This window comes from Ambystoma mexicanum, chromosome 10 (genome assembly GCF_040938575.1).
Source record: "Ambystoma mexicanum isolate Mex_15411 chromosome 10, UKY_AmexF1_1, whole genome shotgun sequence".
Classification (NCBI taxonomy): Eukaryota; Metazoa; Chordata; class Amphibia; order Caudata; family Ambystomatidae; genus Ambystoma; species Ambystoma mexicanum.
Window position 1 is genome coordinate 9,768,489 of NC_090932.1, and position 23,322 is coordinate 9,791,810.

Genomic DNA, 23,322 nt, shown 5'->3' on the forward strand with positions numbered 1-23,322 from the left:
CACAGACAACATATTCAAAGTTCAACAAAAATGTGTCAGGATGGTTGAAGGCCTAACCTGCCCTATGCTAATGTGGGATTTCCCTACCTAAAGAAACTTAGGATGGTGAGAAAGTTCAACTTAAAAGTCTGTCTGTGTCCAAAACCTATACATGCCCTCTCAACTAAAGCTAAACAGTGTCTAGGGGTGTCGGCAGCAACAGAATTGTGTTTCAAATATAGGTCTGAGCCTCGTCCAGCTCTTTGCTTGTTTTCCAGCTTCCTTTCCCCAAGTTCAAGACAATTCCACAAAGTCTCGGGGTTCCCTTTCCCAAGAAAACACTAATGTTCCAAAAAGGGACCTCGAGATTCCTTTCCCAAGTTCAAGACAATTCCACAAAGTCTTAGTGTTCCCTTCCCCAAGATATCAGTTTCCCCAGTTTACCAACTTCATTTCGGTCTCTTAGTATTCAAAAACCAGTCCCAGGTGAACTTGGCTGTCCTTCTTCTTGCTATGACAGTTCATACAGATTGCTTTCTTCTGCTTCACTTCAGCAATCTCTTTCATACATTTGGTCTTGGCTTTTTGTACCCTTCCTTGACTTGCACAGATAAGGTTTCCCCGCTCTGGGCGCAGTTGTTGGACCACATGGTCCACCCATTACAGGGCACGCAACCAGCAACCCCACATTTTCTTGCCCACACAGGTCCCTTTGTGACTGGACCTGTGTTCTGGTTCACCTTCACTTGGCTTTCTCTTCGCCAGCCTTTTGGCTTTGCCACTATGTGTTTTCCCTCTTTGTGAGTCTCTTGACTTTGCCACAATGCGTTCTTGCATACAGTTCTTGCGTCTGTGTGTGTTGGGTTGTTTGCATCCACTTGCTTGTTGTATCCATAAGGGTAAGGCCCAATGGCTGGGTTGTTTGTGAATGTCTGTTGTGTTTGTGTGTTTTATGTGTACATTGACTGGTGTTTAAGGTTATGGTTGTGCACACTGGCTTGTTGTGTCCGTAGGGGTATGGTCCAGTGCCTGGGATTGTGGTTGTATGCAAGTGTTAGCTATGCTGGCTGTGTGTTTGTGTGTAGTTTGGCTATCCCATGTGTGTGTATAGTACAAGGGTTGTGCGTAGGAGGGGAGGCTAATTTTCCCAAATCTAATGTGACACATGGGTAATCTTCACAATATATCTATTGTAACACAATACAATTGGGTGCAACACATTTTGTTTCCTGCAAAATGCATCTAAATCCTGCATGGCGCCTGCCCTGTAGTATACATTTAGGTGCAACACATTTCCTTCCACAATTCAGTACAATGACTAACTATGAAGCGTATCACAATGGCTGACAATGGAGGGTAGCACACTCAACTCCAAGGCTAACTTTGTTAGCACCGTTTACATAGTAGTCGTAGTGTAAGAGTAGCTGAGTTTCTGGAGCACAGTAATGGTTGTGCTTCCCGCCCATATCGCCTTTGATGGCTAGTTACATTAGCTATGGTGTGGAACACAATGACTAACTATGGGGCGCAGCACAGTTATATCTCAGAGCGCAGCAGGGGAATATGAGGCTTTATCAACAGTTTCGGTGTGAAGTATGGTTACTGTATGTAATGAATACTCCATCTGGAGTATAGCTATCTTACACACTTAAACTGAGTGCCAGAATTACTATAGTACACAATTAGGCCAGATGATAACAGGTAATAGGAGTGGTGTGGAGTAATGGCTCTACTCCCCGCCACCACCACACTTACCTTATCCGTTGCTGTGGGTTGTCTGCGTCAGGCGTCCCAGGTGAACCAGGGCAAACACAGAGTGGAGCTGCTTAGATGGTAGCTGTCCTTTGCCTTGTGGCCCTTAGCCGGTGTCTGTCTGGTTAAGGCTTCCCTGGAAGGGCCTCTGAAATGCCACTGTTCCAGTCATGGGGGGAGAGGGTCACGGACCAAACAGAACCAGAATGCTGGACAGGGAAGGAGTGGGGAGGGAGGGTCAGAGGATGGATGAAGGTGAATGGGAGAAGGCAGAAGGGAGAAGAGAGAGATGGCTGTCAGGACAGAGGCAAAGAGACACCTGACTGCCAGAGCCAATTGCTCAGGGATTGGGTGAGAGAAAAAAAACAGAAACAAACAAAGGACTACAGCACTAAGGTAGGCCTCTCCAGAGGTTGGGCAGATCAAAAAACGGGTCGAGAGGCACAGGAAAACATCAAATAAATCCCTTGGAAAACCAGGTACTAGCTCAGAAAAACGATTGCAAAATACACACTAATCCCTTCAAAGGACAATCAAAAACAACCCAAAAACGGAACAGAGTCAAACGAAAGGCACTCACCAAGCATCAGACAGGCCCTAAAACTGATTACCAAGAGGTCACTGGGCAGGATGACTACAGATTGCATTCAGGAAGTGAGGAGGTGCAAGGGGGAGAGGCCGCCAGGACATAGGCAAGGGGACACCTGACTCCAAGAGCCAATTGCCAATCTAAACAGCTTTTTGTATGGCAGTACTATTGTGGGCCAAGAAAGACACAAGGAACTGTGTATGAAGAAATATTTGTATTCCAGAGGAATCCAGAGGAAGGGAACCACCCTCTGGAACAAAGACTCTATCATTGGAGACTTTTTGTGTTCAAACTATTTATTCTTCCTTTGTTTGTTTATTTATTTTTATATTTGTATAGCGCACAAAGGCCTGAGGCATCAAGGCGTTGTTACATGGTCAGTTGCTCAAATGACAATATAAAACATTTGTTACATACACAGTTGATTAGATATAAATGTTTTTGGGATTCACATTACACTTGGAGGATCACGGTAAGTGAACAACAGTGTTTCAGGGCTCTTTACAAACTCCTTTTCAAAAAGCACCAAAGGTTAAAGACATTTCCCTTTTCACCCTATAGTTTAGTTTATAGTGTGAGGGTCAGAATAGAAATGTTGGACACAAGAACAGTTTTGATTTTGACATCCTGACACAGACAGATCCTTAGTTTTTATTTAGGGAGGATAATTCCTCTTAGAGCAGGGTCAGAGAGGCCTTTCCCCAACCCTTTTATTTTCCCAAAAAGTCTTTAACCAAAAACATGGCTAACTTGTGTCCAAGTTTAATTCCTGACTCCTCACAATAGTGAGAAGTGGAGCTGATTTGTACGCAATGTTTCAAGGTGCATGTAAATTCTCATTTGCTGATTGGATAGTCCTGGTTGTGCTCTAGCTGATTCTATACAATACATAGCTCTATTGGCCTACCCTATCCCTTCTGGCCATTCTAATGACTGCCTCATGGTAAGGATATCATGGTGGGGTCATCTAGTTTCACACAGTTTTGATTGGACAGTTGACAGGTTAAAATGTTTTCCATGTAGCTTGGTTGCTCATTGGCTATGTCTCTTCTAATGTTCTGGGGTGAGTCGCTTTAATCATAATTAGCTAATCGTATTGTGAGGTGTATACAGTGTGGCAACAAAATAATAATACTTCACTTCATGGGACCCAAAGGTTGGCACTGCATTAGCATTCTCACCCTTGTGACTATTCCACGGACAGCTAGTATTGCGACCTCTCGTTGGAAACATGTTACCCTTCTCTTTCCTTACTCATAATGTGTCTGCATGCCCTCAGGGAGCATGCTCCTTGGCCTCTTGCCATGGGACCATGTGCACGTCTAATTTGTGTATGTGTGAAGGTGAATGGCCCTATTACTTATGAACGCCTATAATTCCAGGGTTGCCAGGAAATAATATGTAATCTGTACCCTCTTAAGTGCTGAGGAGGGTATGGTTATCCTATTTGCATAGACATGTATAATAGCCCAGCAGTTATATTCCCTATTATGTGCAAGGACCCCTTGGCTTCTCTTGGTCTGGACTACCGATCTCTTCCTTGGTTGGGGTGCTAACGTTATTCTGTAGTTGTAATACCACTCCTAGGTGGATGTTTTCCCACAGGGATTCTTCTCCCTTATCAACTTGCCTTGTGCACCCTTCTGCTCACTTTCTTATTCTCGACAGCTGTGACCTTCATCTTGCTAGTATCCAAAGCACTGGATAGACAAATTACTTGTTAGATGCTTCATTTACTCCAGGCCTAAGAACCTGCTGCCCTTCCGCTCCTAGCCCATCCCCTATGAATCTCTTACACCCTTTCTCATGTGCTCTTCTCAAAGCTGTAACTCCTGATTAAGTCACTGCTCCCATCAGGAGCCTGGGAATGAGCTTCACCTCTCTGTTCTGACCAATCGCAATGCAAATGTGCACCCTGCCCAAGGCTGCTGACCTACTTGTGTGTCTCTTTTGTATGAGCTAAAACTGAATGCATTTTACTGTGTGGAATAATCCATGTATTTCTGAGGCCTAGTGACCCTAAATGGCCAACGAAACCACCTTCATTCTGAGGTGTGAGAAACCTGACTCTGTCTGACCCGCTTGACCTCAGGGATCTGTCGTCCAGGTGGCCAGGACATTATCATCGCTTTTGAATCCAGTTCCTGGGGGTGGAACAGTGCGGGAGGATCACCTGGGTGAGGGGTCTTCGGGGAGTGGGACACCACATGTTGAAATGCGATGTCCCCTTCCCTGTAACACCTTTACCCCATCCTACTAGGTAGGATACTTAGGAACGCAACCCTCCCCCCTTCCACAACCTGAACACTTATACGCGGAGAGCTCGCTATGAGAGAAAACGGACTTAACACCCGAGCCGTATACCTGACATGTCCCAATACAATGGTCAGGCAGGGTCAGGCAATTTCCTGACCATGGCACCTGACTTCCATTTCACTCTCCCGCACGGATAAAAGGTAGAAAGCAAGAGCATACTCTGAACGAGGCAAAGCAAACAAGGAAACAGCAGTTCCAAGATGGCAGTTTAAGACGAGGAGAAAGACGGTAAAACAGAAGGGGATCGCAAGGAAAGAAGGGCCCTTGACCTTTTTTACAAGGAACCGTTACTTTCATGAAACCTCGAGAATAGAAAGCGTAAGACAATGAAACCAAGCTGAAGAATCCTGCATTGTGTGTCGGTGGTACCCAGGGCCCTCCCACATCGATAATCAAGGTGGGGAGAATCACCTGCTGCCGTGGTACTGTCCTTGACTCCCACAACAATGTAGCACCATTGAAATCAACACAGCCGGTGAGTTGGGGAGGTGGATACCAAACCGGTCTGTGTTGAAGCCAAGCAGCAACATTGCATAGTGCTCGCTGAAATGAACAGTGTATGAAACGCATGTGATAACCAACGCGAGTGAAATTGAACAACAGATGAGTGATTGAACTTTGAACCCAAGATACGATACCTTTGACAAAGTGATCCAGCACTGCATGTGTGCTCATTGAAAGGTCTCCTTAAGGTATCCAAATGACACTTGGCAAAAGCGAAAGAGTGGCAAAGGATTGTAAATCAAAGTGGTCCTGCAGAGGGTCAAGCAAAATCATGTGCACAATCGAACGTCTTCGATGTTGCTACAGTAAAGAAAGTTGATGACAAAGTAGATATTGTTGGTCTCAGCCTGAACGAGGGAGATCAATTGAAAGCTTTGGGTTAAAGCAAGTTTGTGTTAAAGTGAATTAAAATTGGTCCGATCCCCGGCGGAGGGAGACTGATTGAACATTGTGCTGAAATGGATCTGAGCCCATCTGAGGGGGATCCGGGTTGAATCGTGAATCAACCAAGAAATTGGATACATTTAAATCTGACAAGCATTGTATTAAAGGGGATCTGAGGGGGATTCCGAGGTGGATAGTGAATCAAATAAGAAAATGAGTATATGTGAAAACCTAAGAGGAAAGGAACCTATTGGTTGTTTGTCGCAACAGGCCCTCTGAAAGAAGAGACTTTGAATGGCAAAGAGACTTGGGAACAGAAGGCCCTGATGCTAATGTTTGAACTGTACCCTCGTGGTAGAGAAGCCAGAGACTGTGCTAAACTCGAGTGTGCCGCCATGCCCCATGCCGAAAAATTGGGGAAGGGAGGCCAACGGGCTGAATATACTGACATCTCATTTCTTGAACACTTCTTTCTTTTACATAACATTGTTTCACACACTATTTGTATTTAGAGTTAAGGATTGGCAATAGGTTTATTAGTATAGGGCCTTTGATTTTGACAAGACTCCACTAGGACTGCGTTATTATTATTTGATGGTCATAGCTTGCTCCCATATTTAGATTTAGGATTAGATAGGAGTATTTCAAATCCTTTTTGAAGTTCAATAAACACCCTTGAAGTGTGTTATTTGTGTCTGTCCTACTTTTGATACCATGCATTCCTTACAGAGGCCCACCCTATGTGCTGCACGCCTAAAGGATGTTAGATATGCTTGTGCCGTGTTTTATATTTGCCACCTTTTAGTGTTTGTAATGGATGCTTATATTGCTACTTGAAGTACTCCTCGTGTCTTTGTCCTGCTCACTTGTGTGTGCGTATGTATCTGTGACTGGTTAGACCTAATGTTTCCTCACACGTTATTTGTCTTCGCCATCTGACATGGTATCGCAAGTATGACGCTGACACAAGAGGTACAATTTGTAAAACCTTTATTAAATTTTCGGGGTTTGGAAAAACTCCTGCTTTGCACTATAGCTATGAACGGAGTAGTCTCTACCATCAAATAATAAAGAAAATACAGTCCTAGTCAGTCTCTGTCAAATCAAAGATGGCCCATACTAACAAAACCTAACGCCTGGCCTATCTTGTATACAAAAAGTGTGAAGAGGGGAATATGTATGCAAAGGAAAATCAGTGTTAGAATATAAAGAATCAATGTAGCTGAGTCAGCTGTCCTCCCCATGCTGGACAGCAAGGAGAGTGGCTTTCTCCGCAGACACTCTGTCTCAGGTTCTCAAAACAAAGGCAGTTCAAAACGTGTATCGAAGCCCGCTTGGCATGTTAAAGTAACAGCTTTCAAAAGTTCTTTTGTCCCTTCCCCAAGCTTAATTCACATTCCTTAGGGGTTCCCTTCCCCTAACTTATCACACTTCGGTCTCCCTCAGTAGGGCTCAGACCTTTCCTGTTGTTGAAGTCTTTCTAATGTGCAAGGCTTTTACTATAGACCTCCGCAGGACCACTTCGACTTTCCCTTCTGCTCACACTTTTGTGTTATTCGCCCCAGTGTCTCTTGGTCTATGTAGTTCAGCATCATAAGCACAAAAGTTCCACTTACACCTTTTCACTTCCCCTTTCACCGGGGTTAATCTTGACCATTATGCATCTTAGAGTTCCTTCACTTTGTCGCTGCGTTATAACAACAGTTCACCTTTCGCAGAGACTTTCGAGTCGGCTACTTCCTTTTGCCAGACCACTCTGCTACTCATTATCACTGGCTTCACAATTATCAATAGTTTAAAGTTCACCAAAGGTCTGTCTTCTTTTGTGTCTCATCCACACGTGTGCAGCATTCGATTGTGAGATATATACTGTTGCAACTTCAATCTTTCCTTAACACTGTAAGGAAGGAGGTGGGTCGGTTGAGCCCCCCTACAAATTCTATGCGAAAGGGACCACTTGCTCTTGCACTAGTGGGGGGACGTCTTCCTTGCCCTTCTGCGGCCATAGGGGACAAGGTCCTGGCATAAGCAGAGGTGGGGCTATTGCAAGACACACTTGGGCTCCATTTTGTGTACCCTCGACTCCATCTTTGGACTAGGCCGCATTCTGGTATTGTGAAGCCTCCCCTGCCCTCACCAGTGCCGCACACGCAGCGAGCACTGACAGCCCCCACCTTTTTCTTCCCGCGCCTGTCCCTCCCAAGTGCCTTTCTCATGGATGCTCCAAGACAAGATGTTGCAAACAAACAATGTATTAGTTGCATTCTTCCTCTGAGGTCACTGTCCTGTGTGTGACCGGGCCGAACCATGACTTATGGTTCATCCATATCAACAAACCTGCTCCTGTACCCCTCACCCCCGCTGTTGGAAAATTACTGCTTGTTCAACCTTGTGCCCCTCCAAAGCTATTCTTTTGATGTACCAGAAGTGTGACCCTTCCTCGCTGACCACCCTAGAGTGCCCCCAATAAAACCAAACTCCTGCCACAGTATATTCTGTCCTAAACTAACATGTGCCACTCCACCCCTTCCCGCTCTGATGTGCCAGACCTGACAGCTATCAATCCCGAACCCCACAGGTGACCTCAGGGGCAAGACCCCCACACCCTTCACCTGTCATAAATCACCAAAATATCAACTGAAAAGGATACAGTAACCAAAAAAGGATACAATTTGGTAGGGCTTTTCTTGATCCTATCTTCACACGACTTGATTGTAGGCAGGTCAAATTAGACCTTCCAAATGATACAACTCTGTGACTGAATAAAACAGCAGAGAGATGGATCACTGGAAAGGGCGTGGGAATTGTATAGGAAGTATGCCTAGGATAAATAAAGTATCATAAGACACTGTCCCAAGTCAAATACTAAGAAACACAGAATTGAGATTAATTCACACACTGACCTTAAGGCTAAACTGAACAATTCCAGGACAGTTTCTTGAAGAGTTCCAAGAGTTGAACAAACGACAGAGGAAGGGAAGATTAGTAAGGGAGACTTATCCCGAACGGCACGAGGCTCTCGCTAGATACCGGGTTGGTGCACCACAGGATAGCGTCCAATGTACTGTGCACAATCACCTCCCAATAGTTCATGAAATACTTCCTTTCCCACGAAGAATAAAATAAGAATCTCACCTGTTGACTGTCACAGGTACCAAAAGTTCGAAGTAGTTCAGAAAAACACGTGCAGATTTGCACGCGACAGCATACACACAGCCAAGCCAGCCGCGCTAGTAGACGGCGTTTCCGCGTGAAGATTTAGACATGCGAACAGGATTCATGCAGCTCTGGACAGCCGCGCTTGAAGACAGCGTCCGCGTGGAGATTTGGCACGCGAACAGGATTCACGCAGCTCAGAACAGCCGCGCTTGCAGACAGCGTCCGCGTGGAGATTGGCACGCGAACTGGATTCACGCAGCACAGGAAAGCCGCGCTTGCAGACAGCGTCCGCGTGGAGATTTGGCACGCGAACAGGATTCACGCAGCTCAGGACAGCCGCGATTGCAGACAGCGTCCGGGTGGAGAATTGGCACACGAACAGGATTCACGCAGCTCTGGACAGCCGCGCTTGCAGACAGCGTCCGCGTGGAGAATTGGCACGCAAACAAGATTCACGCAGCTCTGGACAGCCGCGCTTGCAGACAGCGTCCATGTGGAGAATTGGTACGCGAACAGGATTCACGCAGCTCTGGACAGCCGCGCTTGCAGACAGCGTCTGCGGGGAATTTGGCACGCGAACTGGATACACGCAACCCAGGAATTAGCGTGTGGAGGAAAGTAGGCTCAAATTAGGCCAAAGAAGTTTGCTGAAGCGAATGCGAGAACGCAGGTCCGGAGTTCAGCTACAAACGTCAAAATTGACTTAATCAGAAGCAGCGAATGGAGTTTCCACGCTGCTTATGTACGCACTGCCGTGATACACCTGACGGACCTAAGTCACGTGAAAATTAACGACGTGAAAAATGCAGACGTCGTTTTCCGGGCAATGTATCGAACAACCTCCATTTTGAGTAAAAAGGTCTACTGGATCTATGGGCGTAACTCATCTTGTATGGAGAAGTTGTTCCTGGTCCAGAGGTATGACCGGCAGGCATGACATCACCTCACTAGTGACCCAAAGCAGGATAGTGCAAACAAACGTGTACAATTTATAGGCTTCTAATATATACTTTAAAGGTGTAGTAATGATCATTATTTACTGTATGTCTTGTGATAGTGTGTAGATTAGTTTAGCCAGAACCAACCACCTCTCCGGACCTGACCCAACCTTCACCTCGCACGGAACGGCCCAGCTGAACCATGTGATGTCCCACCTCTCGTCAAGTCATCAGCCAATCTCGAGGAGCTGGCCCTTATAGCGACATATTCGCACCCCTTCCCTAACCAATGGAATGTAACTTGTAGACTGTATAGAAATCATCACTGATGACACTGTAACCCTTTAAAACACATTGGGCCTCATTACACGGAAGGTGGTAACCATGGTTGCCGCCGGTAATTTACCGATTCCGCCATGGTGAATGGCGGAATTACCGCCCCATTCCAAGGTTGGCGGGGCGGTAATTCCCCATTCACCATTGGCCCTTCCCCATTCCCATTTGAACCCCCATAGGGCTCAATGGGAATGGGGAAGGCAGTAATTACGGTATCGCAAATTGAGGTACCGTAATTACCTCCAAGGTCCCTTTGCGGGTCCCGTCCTTAAAGGCTGGTAAAACCAGCCGTTGAGGTAGGGACCCGCGAAGGGACCTCGTAGTAAGGCGGTAAGGGATTACCAGTACCGGTACCCTTACGGTTTAGCCTCTTTACTCTGTCAGCGTCTTTTTCGGCCGAGTGTTTGTGTAGAAAAGGGAGGGGGGAATTGGGTTGTTGGAGAATCCTATAAAATAGCATGGGTCATGGGTACGGGAAAGGGGGGAATACCGCGTCTCACCATCGGTCGTCTCACCCCCACTTCCCGAAGACCCCTCACCCAAGTGATCCTCTGGCACTGGTCCACCCCCAGGGTCTGGATCCAAAGGCGATGGCTGTGCTCTGGCCAGCTAAGAGCCCTTGGGACTAGTAGGTGAGACACCCTTTGGTTTCTCACACCTCATCCTACATGAACAAAATTCTATGTGTGTGTGTGTGTATTTCCTGGCCAGGAAAGGTCTCGGAAATGAGTCTATTCCCTTGTTGACTTCACCTAAGGCGTGTGCAATATGCATGCTGTGTGGGCCTCTGGCCTTCTGTGTGGTTTCAGTCTTGTGTTTTTAGTTTGTATTTTCTCTCGCGTTTGGGACGTGGGATGTTCATCCCAACATTTAGATGCTGAACCTTTTTGAAAACTTGTGATAGGGCTAGAGTAGGTTCTTGGACAGAGGACCGACTTTTCATTTGGACAAATATCCCGATGACGAACACTCAAGTTATAGTTGTTTAGGCAGGTATAACCCTTTAGAGGTAGGGAGAGGTAGGACCTGTTCTTTATTTTTAAAATAAAACGTGTTGAAACATACTACCCCTTTGTCTGACTCCTTACTCCACCACGCCTTCTCCTCCCTGTTCACATGGCATTTCACTGGTGCTGCAACGTCAGTTTGTGTGATGGCACTTGTACTCAACCATTATCCATGTCCATTGCCCTCTGTGCCTCTTCATGTATGAAGGCAGTGTGCTGTTCCACAGGACCTTGGGGTCATGGGTGGAACCAGGGAAGCGGTCACAGCAGTGTGTGAGGATGAGGTTGGCATTGCAGGGGACCTGGACATTGAAGGAGTGATACTGCTTCCTGTTATGCTGTACCTCTTCGGATGCCTGTGGGGCCACCAACGCCATATAGGTAAGGTCCAGAGCAGCAGTTACGTGGGGCATGTTGGCTGCTGCATGAAACCATGGCTTTCACCTGTGCCGGGGCAGTGGGCATGGAGATGAGCTTGGAGGCACAGCACAGGAGTGCTTCCAGGACCTGTACAAGCACATTTGAAAACGTGGGCTGGGACATGGCATGCAGCATGCCCACAGTGTGCTGGTAGGTGCAAGTTGCTAAGAAATGTACGAACAACACAAGCTTCAGCAGCGGGGGTGAGGCAGTCCTAATATTTATCCCGCTCTCTATGTCCTCACGGATCAGGGAGAGTAGCTCAGCAGTGGTCGCCCTGTTAAGCCGGTCCAGGGTGATCAGCTGGTTGTCAGTTAAGATCCAAGATGAGGGCCTGAATCGGGGCATGGGAGCTCACCTTGCATGGTGTCTCCTACTCCTCCTCCTCCTCCTCTCTGTGCCCTATACCCTGTGCTGCTCTTCCAGCCTGTGCAGCTCAATGCGAAGCAGCAGCCGCTGCATGTCCCAGTTTGCAGCAGCTAGTGGCAGAATGCTGTTGGGAAGTGTGTTTTGTGAGGAACCTGAGGGCGTCCTCACTTCTTTTACCCCCTGGATCCTCCTCTCAGCTGGCCAGAGAAAGGCCTTTGCTTTTGAATCCTGACCCTGGGGGTGGATATGCGAGGGAGGTTCACCTGGGTGGAGGGCACTTGGGGAGTGAGGAGAGACATGGTATCCCCCTTTGACTTTTCACTCTGAACCCTCAAACCCTCAAGCCTTTGTAGGCTACTGTCAACCCTTTCCCTTTTCCTCCTTTCAAACACTCCCTCAGAAACATCACCTCTACTGGGACGCGGACGAGACCAACTAGAAAGACACATCCTCAGTTGAGGAAGACAAACACATATCAGCCCCCTTTTATTAATACAGGCACATGTCAGCATCCTTTTGTTAAAATAAACATTTACCTGCCTCAGTTGTGTACTGGGGCAAGGAGGAGGGCAACACAAATAAGACAGAACTACCGTTCTGATGATGAGCGGTCTAGTCTTTCCTGGAATCATTATGGTGGCGGGCACTCTAAAACCCAAACTCTGTTTGGAAATGGAGTCCGCTGTGGAGGCAGTGTGAGCCGAGGAGGCTGAGGCAGCAGCTGGGGAAGCAACTCCCAAGCAGTGGCATGGTAAGTGAAGCACTCGAGACCCGGAGATCAATGCAGAGTTTATGCAGCAGGAAGCAACACTATGGAACGCGGGAGGCCAGTAGCAGATGGCTTGTGGAAAACCAGCGTGACCTAGCAAAGTGTTCACAAAAGTCCGGGGCTGCAGGCAGAGCATTACTGGGGAGCAACGCCATGGAGAACCGCTGGGGGAGGAGTGAGGTCCCGCTCGAGCAGGTGAAAGCCCGGAACAGCAGAGATCTCACAACACCGTAAGCTCTAACCGGTGACTGAATGGGAAATACCGGGTTGGCAGGCGGTGAGGCACTGAACATTGTTGTTTTGGGTACCAAACAAACTGAAAGTGGTTCCAAGTACTTTTGAATACCAAACAAACTGAAAATCATTTCAAGTCGTTTTAAATGCGGAAACAAGTACTTTTGAATACTGAATGAACTGAAAGTTATAATAAGCACTCTTGAATGCCGAGCAGGGTAAAGGCAAGTGTTGAGCACTCAAGAATGGAGTGAAAGAAAGGTAGTGCATGTGGCAGATACCATTTAATGTATGGGATGCAATGCAAGTATTGCCAATGTGAAAGCTTACCAAGAAGGCTAGAAGATAAGAAGACAACTATTGATCAAAGCTAAAAGATCTCAAGGGACTGCAGGTTAAAAAAGGGAAAACCTGTGTTTGCAAGAGATGCCACTGGTACGAATCCAAAGTAGGAATCAAAGCTAAAAGAGTTCAAGGAACTACTGATCAAGAGGAATCCTGTAGGAGCAAAAAGACAGAAGATTACAGGAAAGTGCAATGAAATCAAGGCAGTCAAATAAGTCACGGTTTGTCATCAAGAGGTTGTGCTGCATTATCTGAAACACAAGCTGGGGCAAAGTCTAATAATACCAAGACAGTTAGAGGATGAGAAACCGAATACTGGCCCAGTAGGAACAGACTCCAGGAACTGCAGGTTAAGAGGAAACCTGTGTTGGCAAGAGCCAGAGGAATACAGAAAAGTGTGACAAAGTGCACCAGGGCCAATCAAGCCACGGTAGAGTGTCGGAAGAGCGTGCCACTGGGGAATCAACGCAACATCACTGTCACAAGGAAGCAGCGGCTAATTAGTGATGGAAAGATATCAAGAAGGGTATTGGTTGCGTGATCTGTAATGTGTGGACTGTGTGGGCCGACAACTGCGCCTAGACCGAGTGCCCCCGGGTATGGAGAAGCCCAAGGAAGTGTCCATAAAGAAGCCTAGGTTTGGCAACAACCTGCAAGAAAAAGAACTGCCTATGTGAATGAGTGCTATCCCGAGAGCTGGGAAGTGTCCCAAGGAACTGTGTTGTGTATTTGAAAAGATGGAAGATTTGAACTCTTGGGGAAGGGAACCCAGATACCTTGAGGACTGTTTTGAATTTGGGGAAGGGAAAGCTGATCACAAGCCAAGAGCTGGAAGAAGCTCAGAACTTTATTTTGAACACTACTCATTTTGATGCTGGCATCCCTACACATTGTGTACGGTTAGTTGTGAGGGCAAGTATAGGTTTTGGACACAGACTATCATTAGTTTTATTTAGGTTGGGAAATCCCACTGCTGTAGGTTCATTAGCCAAGAAGTCACCCAGGCCCAGGTTACTTAAGGTAGGGTTATTGGTCTACTGGTAAGCATCAGGTAAGTCACATAGGTAGGTTCCAGGACAGGCAGACACTGGTGCATCCACACCATCCAGCTCCTAGGTGTAACTGCCACATATAGATACCCCAGCAGACACGCACACACCACATTCTGCACAACATCACTACATTCCGCATGCATAGTACCCCCACCTCCAGAGCAAGACGACTACACGCACCTTAGCATAGGGCAAGTTAGGCCTAACTCCAACCTACAATTTAAGTTAATAAAACATTTGAGAACAAAATTTGAACCCGTTGTCCATGTCCACAGTTTGGTGAAGGTGTGGGCCCTTGTGTACCCTTTCTGAGTGGATTGGGTGCACCTGTGTCTTCATTTCCAACACCTGCATGCATTTACCTTCATATTTTAGGTGCAGGTAACTGCACTGTGTTTTTGGTGAAATTACCACCCATTTTGAGCTGTATTTCAACTTTTAATATTGTGTAAATACCGTTTTGAATCTCTGCAGTAATTCGATCAGCGGAATTAGTGCTGGGGCTAATTCCGCGATAGGTTGGCGCTAATTCTGCGGGGGCTAATTCCGCTGGCAGAATTTGCTCTGACTACTTATTTGGCATTATGATAAAGGTGGCAGTAATTTCCGCTAGAGACACTTTTACCATAGATCGCCGAACTCCTAATGAGGCCCAGAGAAAAGTTTTAAATATATTTCTGAAAAATCAACAAAGTCGGGGCCAGTGTAAGATCAGTGGGAGGCTATTCCATAGGAGGAATAGAAAAGGAGAAAGCCGAGTTGGAGGTTCTAGCCAGATGAGCCAGAGAAACGTTCTGGCGTAGGGAATCTCTGCTTCCTCTGATGATTGGATTACCTCCTGATATTTGAACAAGGAGCAACACAACAAATCATAAATGGAATCCTCTCAGCGGAAGCCAACAGAGCTCACCCAAAAGCAGAGGAATGGAATCTGCAAACCTAGCCGCAGCATTCTGGGGTATTTAAGGGGACGATGGCACACAAGGAAGCACTAAAAAGGATGGCGGTACTGTCATCAGTAGGAGAATGCAGCAAGGCATAAACCATTGTATGGTAAAGCTTGGGAGGAATGAAGTACTTAATTGTTGTAAGTAGCTATATTTGAAAATTAGCAGCTTGAAATTTCTTGAAAACATGATCTTTCATGGTCAATTTCTCATTAATATAGAAGTCAAGAGGTTTGACCACCTAGGCCAGTTTAAGCAAGCCATCAAAAGATGACAGCATAGGCAGCCAGGATTGAATAGGCAATACATGTTTGGGGTTGCTGAAAAGAATATACTCAGTATTTGAAGTGTTGTATTTTCTATTTGCAAGGAACAGTCAGGATGCAATCTGATCTAAGACTGGCCTGAAGGAGAGGCCAGTAGCAGTAGTGCCAAAAGGGCAAAGAAGCTGGGGGTGGTAAAGATAGTGCTCAGAGGGGTGGAGAATATAAGGATAGGGCTAGGAGTGTTCGCGGAGGGATGAAGAAGGTGGGGTTGGTGATGACAGTGCTCAGAGTGGTCGAGAAAGACAGGACTGTGAGAAGAGTGTCCAGGGGGGAGATGGGGCATGGGGTGCCACTAGGAGTGTCCAGGGGAAGGAGTAGATGATACTAGGATGGTCCAGAGAGATGAAGAAGGTGTTAACAAAAAAAAGTAGTGTCTAGAGGGGTGAAGTAAATGTGGATGATGGTACTTGAGTGTCCAAAGGGAGTATTAGGAGTGTCCACAGAGGTGAATTAGGAGTGTCAAGAGGGGCTAGGAATGTGGACAAACTAGTTGTAATTGATCCAGAAGGGTAGAAAAGGTGTGGATGGTACAGGGAGTTCCTAGAGGGGCTACAAAGGTGCGAGCCTTAGGAAGGAGGAATGAGAAGAATCTGGAACTCTTGATTGAAGAGTGCACAGTAGAAGATCAGGAAAGAGAGTGTGCACAATAAGGGGAAGAGGGAGGAGCCACCAGAAAGGGAATACCTGTTAGAAGCCAGGAGGAGATGGGAGGGATGCTGGGAAACAGAGTGTTGAGAAACTGGGGGAAGCCAGGGGAGACCCACTCACTGGGAGTGCATGTTGGAAGAGCTAGCCAACCACAAAGGGCTGAGTAGTTGGCCACTCTCATCTGCTCCTGACCTTGCACAGCTCCCATACATGCCTGTGCGATGTACCATGCTGTCTGCCGAAGACTCAGACTCCCTTTCCACAGAGTCAGAAGAATCTCACTAAGGAGCAACTGGGGGATCCTGGCAATGCAGCGAGTAGACAGAAGAACAGAAAATCTAAGACAAAAAAAGAGGAAATGAATTGGGAGACATGCAAATGAATCCAGAGTTGCTGAGGACTATCCAAGGTCCAGGCGAGGGGATCTGCAAGAGACTTTTACACAGGTCAGTCTGTTGGCCTGGGAAGAACCCCCCATAACATTATGAGGTTGGAGAGAAGCCCCTTTGAACTTTTAAGTTTCCCTGCACACCTACTCAGAGCCACTGAAATTATCCTGATCTTATCCCAACATTTTATACCCAACACATTTGTTATTTCTCCTGCTCACTGTACACGTTCCCAAGTAAAGTACTTGAAATCGCAGTTCCAGAGTTTGTATGGTTCTTTGAGCCCCATCACAGATGTGACAGTGCCCAACACCCAAGTTCAAAATCCACAAAAGAGACATCCTCTGTGCCCAACCAAAGCCAACCATCTCAGAAAAACAAAATCAAGCAATGCCACCAAAGGTGCCTTAGATTTCTCTGTACTCACCACCATGTTCTGGAGCTCAGCATGCTGCATCATACCATGTGCACACGCATGTCAAAATCAGAAAGATGTGATGAACTGGATCCTGTGTTACAAGAGGTAATAAATAAGTATGTCTCTATGGGTCACACCTCAATTTGAATAATGAAGCTTATAACATATAACAAATACATCCCAGACAGCTGAAAGGTTCATTAGCATAATCACTCCCCATTACATCCCATGAATCATGAAGTCAATGAATCCTGCTTCAGGCCCAGGGATGCTGATGATGAGGGACACTGGAGCTGTACTTACCTATTAATAATCATAAATCATAGGTTCACTGCGATGAGGGGGGCTCCAGGTAAGTGGAGAGCTGGAGCTCCAGGATAGCACATTCACTGCTCAAGACTATCCCTCCAACTGACCCAGACAAGACCCTAACCGCCCACAGCACAAGGCCTGTCCACACTCCACGTAACCCGGGTAACCAGAGTACACAGCACATCTCCCCACTTGACAACAACAAAGAGAGTCATTCAACAAAGAGGGATTCCGTCACTGCGGCAGGCATTCCAGATGCTGAGCCTTTGACTCCAGTTTATCACAGATGGTTCTCTGGCTCTGGCAACTAAAACCTCTCAGCTGATTGATGCCAGGCTTGGCTGCTTGTATCCGAGACCTATGCTCAGACCAGCCGTGTTCATGAATTTGCTCATGTCCAGCAGCTAGTCAAGCAATGAAGCTGGCTGTCCAAGAAAATATACAGACGAGTGACCCTGTGCAGGGAAACCTTCACAGTAAAGTCTGCAAAAACATTGACATGGTTAATTTCTCATTTATTGCAGCTCTGTTTTCAGCAATAGGTAGCCCACATGTTATACTATTTCTATATTGCTTTATTGATAAGTATCAACATAGTAGACCTGTGTTGGACATTCCATGTGCTTTTTCAATGTCCTTATCACTTAGCTGGAAACAAAAACAAACAAAAAAACCTAGTCTTAGCTCTGATTGAGACCTTCTGATTAATTCAATCAAGAAACTGCACATCTTTTAACCTGTAGAAAGCTAACTGTTGAAGATCTTGAATATTTTTGATTTGTACATTTTTCCATCACTCTGATATTGTACAATACACCCGATAGGCCGACCTTGAATCCCTCACCATTGATGATGTTCTGGGCTAGAATAGACATGTATGACAGATTATGGAGCAAGCCCTGCCCTCCAAGTCTGCATCTTCTCTTCAGTGGTGACGGGAGGTGTTCATGCCGATCCCTACAATGGCCCGAGTCGCCTTTCTTCTGTGCTCCTACACCCATGCAGTTACCCCTGGCCACCACGTGCTAATGTCAGTGGTGAATCTCCTCTGCCAACCTCTGGGCATAGGCATGAGGCCAATCCCTTTTCCCCTAATACCTCCCTCCAAGGCAGCCGACTCGCTGATGCTAATGCGATTCCTCACATGACCATGTCCTTTGTCCTCAGCACCATATCCTTGGCTCAGTGGGTTTGTTCATGGCACAACGGTGAACGGAACGCTCAAACAAAGTGGACTGCACCTCAAGGTATATGTCTACTGAGAAGTAAATAATAACGTTGGGTGTGGCCTCCACAACTGGCCTTACATCCACCCAGGTAGAATGCTAGCCAACCAAAGTAATTCTGATTCCACTATCAAGTGTTTGCAAAGGCCCATTCTTGGCCAATAGTGCAATTGGAAACTCATCCAGGGCCAGTGATGGGGTCAACGTACACTAAGCTTTGTCACTCGTAGTACAAGTATGGCAATCCCTGAAACTAGCCTTGGACTGCATATCGATTTCTGCCTACCAAAAGCATTGTCTCATCATCTTCTTGGTAAGCCTGCTTGCAAGATCCCCCTCATAAGACAATTCAGTTAACTATCTTCTTACACCTCAAATAGGCAAAACCTTCTATGGACAGTTCTCCCTCACCTGTAACGGCACACCAACGGGTCTACATCTTGGCCAGTTCCTGCTTCATGTGCTAGCCCCAAACAATGCACTCTCTTGTTTTATTCATATCCTCACTATCCATGTAAGCCTTGAACCTCCTAAATAGCTCTCCCAGCTATGTTGTCCCCACCTTTACTATAATCACTTCAGCAGTCTCCTTCTTTAGCTAACACTCCAGGAGTACCCTGGAAAGGCAATCTGCTTTCAAGTTCTTGTTGAATAGCAAACGCATAACTTCAGAAGTGTGCGACTACGGGTCATGCAGTCACCTAGATGTTTTTGCCACTGAAGGGGAATATGAAAATATGGATGAATATATTCAGCATCCTAAACGTGCACGTAAATACAAGCTTCGAATGTCCCGGTGAAAAAGCACGTAGCAAAGAAGTGAGCAGCCCCATGTAATGAAAGGGTTTCCCGTTTAGGCCCAACAAATCCCTGTTAACTGCATTCTATTAAAAGTATAACACACCTCTCATAGGCAAGCAAATACATACTCTTAACCTAACCCAACAGCATCTAACATCAGTAGAGAAATATAGTAGAAGTGTTTATATTGATGAAAAAGCAATCACCATTATTTTACATAGTTTAATTTTTTTTAGACAAATGCCATACATGCAGGCCACAAGATCGAGTTAACTTTTCCTGAAGCACAAAACCTCCCAATCACCCCTCAGCACAGAACATCAGACAGTACCTCACAGAAAGGCACAAAGTCATTCCAGGTTGCAACAATTTACACAAGTCAAAGATTGAATGCAGTGCAATGATTGGCCGATGCAAGGGGGAGAGGGGGCGAAAGCTTTCCCTGGGTTTAGTTTGCGGTAGTGAGATCATGAAAGAGTAACAGAAAAATGATACTAGACCCTGAGGTTTAGGGACAAGACATTGTACACTGATTGGCCAGGACACCTCAGGTTTAACGGATACCCATAGCCAAGTTCCAGAGAGTTATAGCAATTTACATTCCTAGGCAGAACAACCAAATGCAACTTAATGAAGGTCATAAACTGGTAGGAGTCGAGCAGCAAGATATGAAGAAGCATGGCTGCAGAGCTAGAGCAATCACAGCAAAGAAAATACTGCCCCCCTGTAGGGTAAATTGCTCTTGGAGAGTTCTCAGTGTCAAAGAACCAGTTATCGAAAGCTCCATAATCCGCAGAGCAGCCTTAAGTAGAGTTAGCAACCAATACAGAGGCTTACATCTAACTCATATAGTGTGAATGAAAAGGTGATAGGGACTATTCATGAAGATTTAATTCACATGAGAATCACTGCCCCTGCACTAGAACCACACAAGATCCAGTAATCAGTATAACAATGTACACCTAATTCACATCTCAGAAAGGTAATATCAAATACAGACAATCCCATGATAATTTATAATGCATGAACACTTTATATATATATATATATATATTTGCCGTAATTGTTACCAGCAGAACTCGCTTCCTGGAGTGCCTTCCGCTTTCCCTGCACTCGCGTACAGGGTTGACTACATATATATATATATATATTACACATATGCGCAATTGTGAAAGAACAAAGTCTGCAAGCAGCTAGGCCCCAGCGCGTAAGGTCAGAGACAGATCAGGTGAGCTCATGAGAACAGGAAGGACATGCAAGTCGTTTTTCCAACAATAGAGTTGCAAAATGAGCTGATAATAAGCAGTACGCAAACGGTGGGAGCAGTTTGCGGGTGCCAACCGCTGAGGTAAATAGGAAGTTGTTTAAAGAATGATATTTTATGTGTCACACTGTCACATCTGACAAAGATGATTGTCCAAAACGTTCTGTACTCACTCTTTCCACTTCTTCTCATCCTCGAACAACCAATGGTAAATTAGTTCGGACTGATACATGTGTCTAATGCTTCTGCCCAATCATGGTGCATGAGAAGAGTGATGATTTCTCTGTAAATGAGCTAACCAGCAAGCACATAATGTTACGATGTGATTAGAATGGGCCAATGAATGTGTACAATGTATACAAGCACCTATATTGTTGTCCACACCAGCCAATGAAGAGTGATGCAGTTTATTTATTTTATTTCTATTTATGTATTTCTTACACGCAATAGCCCGCAGTCATCAGGACGCATAGAAACACCATAGACACATCAAACCAGGTCAAAAAAGCGAGAGCAACATTTCAATTAAACAAGATGATTTTAAGATGGTTTTGAAAGTTGGACAGGTTCTCTTCCTTACGTAATTCAGCTGGGAGTTTATTCCAGGCTGTTGCTGCCTGAACTGGGTAGGAGCAGCTGCTCCCCCCTTCACACGTTTGACTGTAGGGCAGGTCATGAAAAGTGTTGCCCTTTAACATCATCGCCGCTAAGGACCCCCAACAACCCACTATCTGTCTACCAGCTGCCCTCACACGTAGTACCAAACTCCTTACCCACAGCAACCTTTCTCAGCACCCCAAGGCACCCGCCCTCCTACCCCCCTTTTCCAATGACACAAACATCCTGGCCTACGACTTCAAAAGGGTTCTCCCACAGGCCACTGACCTGGTTGCCCCTCTCACCCTCAAGAAAGAAAAGAAAATCAAGCACTGCAATGCCTGGTTCACCCAGGACCTCTTGCAGATGCGAGGAAAAAAAAAGAAAGAGCAGCCCTCACTACCTGGATCAATAGCCCAACAGAAGCCAACCGAATAGCCTTCAAAACCACCTCTAAGCTCAACAAAAACTCCATTACTAACGCCAAGCCCACATCATTCAATGTTAGAATCTCTAATGCTAAATCGGGAAGCCGGGAAATGTTCGCCATATACAGAGAACTGGAGACCCCCTGCTCCCCAACTTCACCTATTGTGAAAGATGGATCCTGGTGCAATTCTATGCAGTCCGCCATGCTTAACAAACTTGAAACCCTACAGGCCAAAATCCTCGTTCACCAAACATAAATCTCCAAAATTCTTACCAATAGCAATAGCACCCACACCTTGGCCTCTCACCCCAACCCTTCCCCTCGATTTGACTTCAAAGACATGAGTGTCCCAGAAGTCATTTCACTTCTCCAAACCATCAAACCCTCCAATTGTAAGGGTGATGCTTGCCCAGCACAAGTCATCAAGGACTGTGCTCCCTTACTAGCCCCAATCATAGCGGCTTTCATCAATGCCTCCTTTCACTCGGGCCATGTCCCACAAGATTTAAAGTAAGCGTGGGTTTGTCCGCTCCTTAAAAAGCCCTCCCTTGACCCAGCCATCCCAAGCAACTACAGGCCTATCACCACCGTCCCCTTCCTATTGAAAATTCTGGACAAAGCAGCCTATCTGCAAATTCAGAAATTCCTTCAGGACAACCTCCTCCTAGGACTTAGGCAATCTGGATTCAGGCCACGTCATGGGACTGAAACGGCTCTCCTTGACCTCAAAAACCAAATTGATGACCTCCGAGATGCAGGCAAGCCTGCACTCCTCCTGCTCCTCGATCTGACAGCGGCTTTTGACCTGGTCAACCACAAAACATTATGCCAGCACCTATCGTCAATAGCCAACTTCTCCGACAATGCCTGCAAATGGATTGAATCATTCTTAAAAGACAGAGCTATGAAGGTTTTCTCAGACTCCTCCTGCGCTGATCCTAGCACTATCAAGTGTGGGGTCCCCCAAGGCTCATGTACCGCCCCCACCCTCTACAACCTCTTCACGAGACCCCTGTTTAAAATCCTCGACTCCTTGAGCATCTCATAAACAAATTATGCCGATGATACGCGGGTAGTTATCCCCCTTTCAGGAGACTATGCATCTGACCAGAATACCCTTAAATCCATCTACTCAACTATTCAAACCTGGATGGCAGAAAATTGGCTCTGCCTTAACAGTGAGAAAACTGACCTTCTGCTTGTTGGCTCACCATCCACTTCTCCTCCTTCGACATCGACAACATCCCTATCACTGTGTCACCTTTCATCAAAACTCTTGGTGTCTTTCTAGAACCTGATGTGACCATGAACAGACAGGTGAATGCCATTGCCTCGACAGCCGCCTACTATTCCAGTCTCATAAATGCAATCTGACCATTCCTCTCCCAACAAAACTGCCTCACCATCGCCAGGGCCATCATCTGCGCCAGGCTCGATTACTGCAATGCATTATCTGCCAAAAATATTGCCAAACTCCGAATTGTCCAAAATAACGCTCTCAGAGCCGCTACAGGCCTCTCACGCAAAGAACACATCTCTGAACTTAGAAGAAATGTTCACTGGCTTCCATTTAAACGAAGAATCATCTTCAAAGCCCTGGCCCTGACTCACAAATGCCTCCATGACCTCGCTCCGCCCTACCTAGCACGTAGGATCACCAAACCCACCACTCACAAACCATCCAGATCCCAGTACTCAAACCTACTGGCTGTTCCTAGAACTCGCAACGCTTGTGCAGGCGGCTCCAGCTTCCCCACAGTCCCCCCCACCCTCTGGAACGCTCTTCCACCCCACCTCAGAGCTATTGACTC

At 46.3% G+C, this 23,322-nt stretch overlaps 1 protein-coding gene across 1 annotated transcript in view; it reads right to left on the bottom strand.

Annotated features, from left to right (window-relative positions):
• OPA1 (OPA1 mitochondrial dynamin like GTPase) overlaps positions 1–16,909 on the bottom strand; it is a 1,475,337-nt gene extending 1,458,428 nt beyond the window's left edge. Inside the window, exon 1 of the mRNA XM_069617416.1 lies at positions 16,891–16,909. The gene's annotated coding sequence lies outside the window, so the exon portion shown is untranslated. The remainder of the gene's footprint in view (positions 1–16,890) is intronic.
• Positions 16,910–23,322: the final 6,413 nt, after the last annotated feature.